Genomic DNA, 7,500 nt, shown 5'->3' on the forward strand with positions numbered 1-7,500 from the left:
GTACAACCTGGCGAGGGCTGCCTTTGCTCGCGTCACACGCTGGGTCACGTGAGTAGTGTACCCCATGGAGCCGACAGCCAGGCCCAAGAGAGAGCCCCTGGGCCTGAAGCCGACGTCGTCCCCGTCCACCAGCAGTGGAGCGAGGGTCTTGGTGGCGATGGGTACAACGGTGAACTTGGCCATGTTGGTCCTAATCCTCCACTCCTTCTCGAAAGAGAAGGTGGTCCAGGATCTTAGGGAGTCCAAGTTCCGCCTTACGTGGTCCAAGATGACTTCGTCCAATCCAGGAGGGCCAGAGTGGCAGAGGAGGAGATTCCCGTTCCTGAGAGAGAACTCAAACTCCTCATGGGTGGCAGGAGACTTCTTCCTCTTGCTGCTGGACCTGGCAAGGAACCCGAACCGGGGGTCCTCGTGAGGTGGTTCATCCTGGTCGGAATCGTCACTCTCGGACTCACCCGGGGGGGTATCTTCGTCGTCGTTGGAGGAGGGCGTGCCAAGAGAAGCCGTGGGGGCAGCGTTGGCGGGAGCTGGTGAGTAGGCGGGAGAGGCGTTGGCGGGAGTGCAACTAGTGAGGATGCGGGCTTATATGGGCGGCGGAAGCAGGTAGTCGCGTCAGGTAGCCAGTCAGAGCGCGGATCGAGTTTCGTCTGAAGCGGCCAATGAGCAGCCGGCTACAGCTCCGTGTGGCTGTCGCTGGGATGGTAACGATGATTCTGGCTGCTGTTGTATGTTGATGGTAGGTTTTTCTGAGTAGATATGTACTGCTTCCGTCATCTTGAGTCTTCTTATGTCGTTTTCTTTAACTAGGATGGTGGTGTTGCTTTCCATGTGATGTCGCTTCAGGATGATGCCGTGTTCATTCATGTAGTGTCGTCTTATAGCGCCGTCTTGTAGGTGTGCTGTAATTCTCTTTGATAGGGTTGTAGATGTGAAGCCAATGTACCTCGAGTTTAGGTGACTGCAGTCACCAACAGTGCATGTGTGTTGGTACACGACGTTCACTTCTTGCAGGGAGTTTGTCGGAGGAAGACAGCTATTCTTCATGATGAGGCTTGCGGTTTTTCTGGTCTTGTAGTAAATGATGACTTGGAGTTTAGTGTCTGTGTTGATGGGCGAGACGTTGTTGTGGATGATCTTCTTTACGGCTTTCTCGTCTTCTTTGTATGCTGAAGACATCGTGTTCTTGTAGTAGAGAGTGATGCACGATGTTTGTTGCTCGGGCGGATTCTCGCGGATGTAGTTGTCCATGCGGCGACGTATGACTTCGTCTATTTCTTGCTGCGGATAGCCGTTGTTGCAGAGAAGCTGGGAGATTCTTTTTAATTCAGCGTGGACTGCATTCCATGAGGATGAGTGCGTGAGAGCCCTCCTGACAAAGGCATTGATGACGCTGTGTCTATATTTTTCTGGGCAGTCACTTTTTCCGTTTAGGCAGAAGCCGAGATTCGTAGATTTAACGTAGACTGACGTGGAGAAGCAGGAGCTTGAACGGTGCACCATGACGTCGAGGAAGGGGAGCTTGTTTTCTTCTTCTAATTCGTGTGTGTAGTTGAGGCAGGAGTGTTTCTTGAAATTCTCGATCAGGTGCAGTACTTCCTCTTCAGTGTTGGCGTTGATGAAGATGTCATCGATGTATCTTGCGTAGACTGTTGGTTTTATGTCCGGGTTTTCCGCGAAAACCTTTTCCTCGACGGCCCCATGTAAAATTGGCAAAGAGGACACCGAGAGGAGACCCCATGGCGACGCCGTCGCATTGTACATACATCTTGCCATCTGGTCCGTAAAAGGCAGCTTCCTTGGTGCAGGTGCGTAGCAATGTCCGTAGAGTTTCTTCAGGGATGGTGAGTTTCTTGCCGTCTGTGTGGTAAACTTCCTTGCAGATGATTTCTATGGTATCGTCTATTGGGACGTTGGTAAAAAGTGATTCAACATCCATCGATGCCATGATGCTGGAGGGGCGCGCCGTTTTTAAGATGTCGAGAAACTCAACAGTTGATTTGAGGCTGAATGAAGCTGGTACGAAGGGTGTGAGGAGTTCATTAAGCCTTTTGGCTAGTTTGTACGTGACGGCTGGCGTTTGGCTGATGATTGGTCGTAGTGGGTTGCTGCGTTTGTGGATCTTGACGTTGCCATATGCGTAACCGAGCTTGTGGTCACCTTCGATAAGGGGGAGTTTCGTGTCGCAGGTGCTGTTGTTGTGCCGTATTAAACGATTGAGCTTGGTTTTATGGCTTGAGTTGGGTTTCTTGTTATGTTCTTGAATTTTGCAGGATCAGCCAGGATGGAAGACATCTTGTTCATATATTCCTCTCTATCGAGTATTACGAAAATTGAGGACTTGTCTGCTCTTCGTATGGTGATTTGATCGTTATTCTTGAGTTCCTGGGCGGCACTTTTTAATTCTGGAGTCAGGAGGTGGCTTCGTGTGTGTCCTCTTGTAACTTTCGCCTCACGGGTGATCTCAGCTTGCAGGTCGGGAGATGTCTTGATTTTCTTCTCCTTTTCTAATCGTTGGCACACTACTCTACCAACTAAAACCGGACGAACGCACCCTTGTGCGAAAAACACAAAATACGCTGTACAAAAAGATATATATGTATATATATATATATATATATATATATATATATATATATATATATATATATATATATATATATATATATATATATATATATATATATATATATATATATATATATATATATATATATATATATATATATATATATATATATATATAACATATATTTGCCTTACAAGTTCATAACCACGAGAAAATGCAGGGAAAGATAGGGGCTGGGGTGGGGAGGAAGCATGGAAGAAATTTTAAGTTACTTCTAATAACGTTTTCTGTGAAAGTACTCGCTTCTAACAGATGGCAGCACTGTCGCTGTCCTCCAAACTTTAACCCACACCAAAACTTCCTCTCTGTATATTCCTTGGCTGGGACCCAGCAGAGACGCGTCACGCGAGTTTGTTTCGGATTCGAAAACTTCACCGGCCAGTCGGTGACCTCCTTGCCACAAAGCAGTGCAGATGTAGAAAGGACCTACTCGAAACTTAATGCTAACAAAACAAAGCTAAGAAGTTGCTTAGCTGTACGTACCTTGGAGGCCATCATCAAAACTGCTGAAATCTTTCCATTGCGTGTTGATAGACGCAAGGCTTAACCACTTGTACACCAATGCAAGAAATAAGTACATGGAAAAGTACACAGAAAATGTGAGGGACTGTGGTGAGGACTTTGAGTAATATTTATTTATATTCATTTATACATGTGAAAAAATGTTGATTTATATAAGACTTTTTTGTTTGATGGATTGGATAATATATTGAAGAAAAGTTAATTTATCGACACCAGAAAGTTTTTTTAATTTCTTTTGTAGTAAAAGAATAAAACTGCAAAAAGTATAAATACTTTTATTTTCACACAATAATATATGCATGTACAAAAAGGAATTTTGGGATTGGCGTAGGTGAAAGTAGGGGAAAATGTGCACGAGTGGTAGGTGAAAGTAGGGAAAATGTGCACAGTGGTAGGTGAAAGTAGGGAAAATGTGCACAGTGGTAGGTGAAAGTAGGGGAAAATGTGCACAGTGGTAGGTGAAAGTAGGGAAAAATGAGGTAGGTGAAAGTAGGAAAATGTGCACGAGTGGTAGGTGAAAGTAGGGGAAAATGTGCACGAGTGGTAGGTGAAAGTAGGGGAAAATGTGCACGAGTGGTAGGTGAAAGTAGGGGAAAATGTGCACAGTGGTAGGTGAAAGTAGAAATGTGCACAGTGGTAGGTGAAAGTGAAAATGCACGAGTGGTAGGTGAAAGTAGGGAAAATGTGCACGAGTGGTAGGTGAAAGTAGGGGAAAATGTGCACGAGTGGTAGGTGAAAGTAGGGGGAAATGCGCGCGAGTGGTAGGGAGAAATGAAAATTTTGAGTGGCAGCCCTGGTTGGTACATTTATCCACTGATTAAGTCCAAGAAGTGTAAAAATATCCAAAAATTTATTATCCATTGTGGAGTGACCCTCAGGTATATCAGGGGACCAGTCAATAGAAGGAAGGTTAAAGTCACTAGTCAGGATTAACTCTCTGTTAACACACAATACCTCAAGAAAGGAAATAAGTGAAATATTTTCAATTGTGGAGTTACTAGGTGGCCTGTAGACAACTAATGTCGTTAAAATGAAGCCCAGAAGATGTAATTCTATGGTGTTGGCATGGTCATAAAAATTTTACCTATTTTTATGTTGTCTTTAATATATATATATATATATATATATATATATATATATATATATATATATATATATATATATATATATATATATATATATATATATATATATATATATATATACCAACACCATGTACAAGTTGTCAGTAGAGGCAGTCATTGGTGGAGGAGGTGATGAAAGGGCAGGGGACTTGGACTGAGACCTGGTGACTGCACACACTGGGAAGAAGTGAGGGGATGTTTCGTCCAGGGTCTTAGTGGGACTTTCTGTTAAGGGAGAATCAAGAACAATTAAGTTTGGAACAGCCAAGTTACCCGCAAGATCGTTACCCAGTACAAGATGTACCCCCGGTACTGGCAGTTCACCAGGTTTAATGGCTACCACAACCTCTCCTGAAATGAACGGGCACTGTAAGCTAATTTTAGCCAAGGGATAGGAGAGCTGTGATTCGAGACCTGTAAGGATCACCTTCTCCCCAGTGAAAGCCTGTTTGATGTTAGGGATGACATCTTCCCTTAAGATGGATTGGGCAGCACCTGTATCACGCAGAACCTTGACATTTATTGCCTTGTCTTTACCATCAGTCAGGGACACTTTACCTTGATACATGTACGAGTCATAAAGTTCTAGAGGAGAGTTGACAGGGTTAGCTAGGGCCACTGGTTTCTTGTTCTCAAATGTGTTAGGTTTAGGGGCCACAAAAGAAAGTTGACGTTGAGAGGCCTTGCAATTTGGGTGTCTACATTTCTGGATCGTGTGACCTGGTTTCTTACAGTATGTACACCAGGGGAATTATATGCATTTGGCGAGAATCCGGTCGGCTTACCACCCGCGCCCCAAAACCTTCCCCAAAGGAGGACCTAACATTAGATAGTGAACCACGACCTCTACTACCCAGGGATCCCATCAACAAAGCAAACGCATCAGCCACTTTAGCGGCAGACATAAGATCACTCTCTCCCGTTCTTCCACATGCCTCAGAATATTAAAGGGTAACTTGTTCTTCCATTCTTCCAGGACCATTAGATTGAGCAACTCCGAAAAGGTGGTAATGTTAAGGGCGGCTAACCATTTCTTAAATTGTCTTAGTTTCTCACTAGCAAATTCAACATAGGTGTGAGACTCTGGTTTCACATACTTTCGGAACTGTTGTCTGTATCCGTCAGAAGTGATAGAGTAGGCGTCTAGAATGTTACCTTTGATCTCTTCATATTCTACCTCATCACTAAGGCCGTTGTATACCCTATAAGCTTTTCCTACTAGCTTAGGGACAAGGAGAGACACCCACTGATCCTTGGGCCATTTATTCCTATTAGCAATGCTCTCAAAAGCGCGAAATGACCCGTCAACATCAGATTCATCAAAAGGGGGAACTAGCGGAGCAGCTGTAGCAGGATTAAAGCTTGCTAACTTTTTCTTTATATCTATTTCTTCCCTCTAAACTTAGCGTCATTTCGTAGGGCTAACTCCTGAATTTCTAACTCTTTCTCCTGCCTTTTAAGTTGTAACTGAAATTCTCTCTCTTCTTTTCTGCCTGTAGTTGCATTTGTTTTTCCTGTAGTTGCATTTGTCTTTCTTGTTCTCTCTTCTCTTCTCTTTCTGCTGTAGTTGCATTTCTTTCCTTCTTTTCTGCCTGTAGTTGCATTTGTTTTCATGCATCCGGTATTCTAGTCTAAGCTTCTCAATTTCCCACTGACTTATCCTACTCTTATCCTGTTCTTCCTGGGGACTGTGTATTATAGTCCTCGTAGAGGCTGACATGGGAGTTAACTCTTCTATGGCATTTCCTAGCAACTGACCTTCTTGCACTAGATGTTCAACAACTACATTCTTAATGACCTCTTTAGTCATCTGAGACGTGATGGGAACATCAAAATGTTTAGCGATGGTCTTCCATTGGTCCTTCTTTATATTAGCACCTTTAAGTTGTTCCAGAGAAGGGTCAGCACAAAATCTTCAACGTTAAACTGAGCGGAAGCCATATTAAATAGATGTTAAACAAACAACAAAAAAAAATATAAGTGAATTACTTAAGTGAGGAACTTGGCAGAGTGATAATAAAGGCAACCTTGAAATTACCTAGATTATACTTAAGTAAACACTTATGAGTACAATCACTAATGAGGGGGGTAAACTAGAGAATTACGGCATTAAGAGGGATCCGGATTACTCTAGTTACGAGACTTGAGAGTGAGGAGCGAATTGTACTGAGACTTGTTATTGATAAGGAGGCGGATTAGTCTGAGAGACTAGTTAAAATGGCCGATTCTAACTAGCGAGAAAAATGATCCGCGAAGTGAGGGGATTGAGGGTTCGCATGAACATATGATGATCCCAACACTTGGATAACACTTATTACACACCTGCCTATGTGCAAAAAATAGAGATAAGTGCTATCGGTGAACACGCCTTTCTACCTGGTTTCCTGCTCTACCACTGCTATGCGATACCAATGAAAGTCAAGTCACGAAGCACTTTTAACCCAAAGGGAGACACTTGATTGCACAAAGATAAATTTAAACCTCACGCAGAGTAAGTCACAGAAAAAACCACATCAAAGTCACAACACCACAGAAACACAAAAAAAAAATAATGTAATCACAGAAAAAAAGTCACTGGAAAAATGGAACACTGAACATGGGTTATAATGGTCCTGTCACGGTCGCCAATTGTTACGTTCACCGGTTAAACGGGTAAGATTGGCATCGGGGAGCCGGTGAACAATAACAATAAAAAAAAACACTGCAGGTTCAACTGGTGAGGAAATGCAAAGGGGCACTTTAAAAGCTATTTAATAACCCAATAATGAAACTGACATACACATAGATATAACATGAAACACATGAAACTGACATACACATATACATATAACACAGAAATAAATACAACAATAAAGAACCCAACTTAATACCTAACAATAATACTAATCCTATATGGAGGCAATGTGGAAAAACGGAACGCGGGGAAGTGATACTTATGAGGTGTTGCAGTGGTGAAGTGCTGGGTGAGGTAGATCCCACGGTAGTCCAAGAGGCGTTGTGTTCATAATAATAATAATAATAATAATAATAATAATAATAATAATAATCAATAATATTACAACAATTAGGCGATGAGAAAACAGTCAGTCAGAAAAGAGAAATCCATCCTATCTAAAAAGAACAGTACGAGTGGAACATCCTTCTTCTCTGTATGTGAAGCGTACGTATACTCATAACAGGGAGGCACTTACCAGCTGGGGGGAGGGGGAGAAAAAACTGGCGAAGACT

This window comes from Portunus trituberculatus, chromosome 13 (assembly GCF_017591435.1).
Source record: "Portunus trituberculatus isolate SZX2019 chromosome 13, ASM1759143v1, whole genome shotgun sequence".
Classification (NCBI taxonomy): domain Eukaryota; kingdom Metazoa; phylum Arthropoda; class Malacostraca; order Decapoda; family Portunidae; genus Portunus; species Portunus trituberculatus.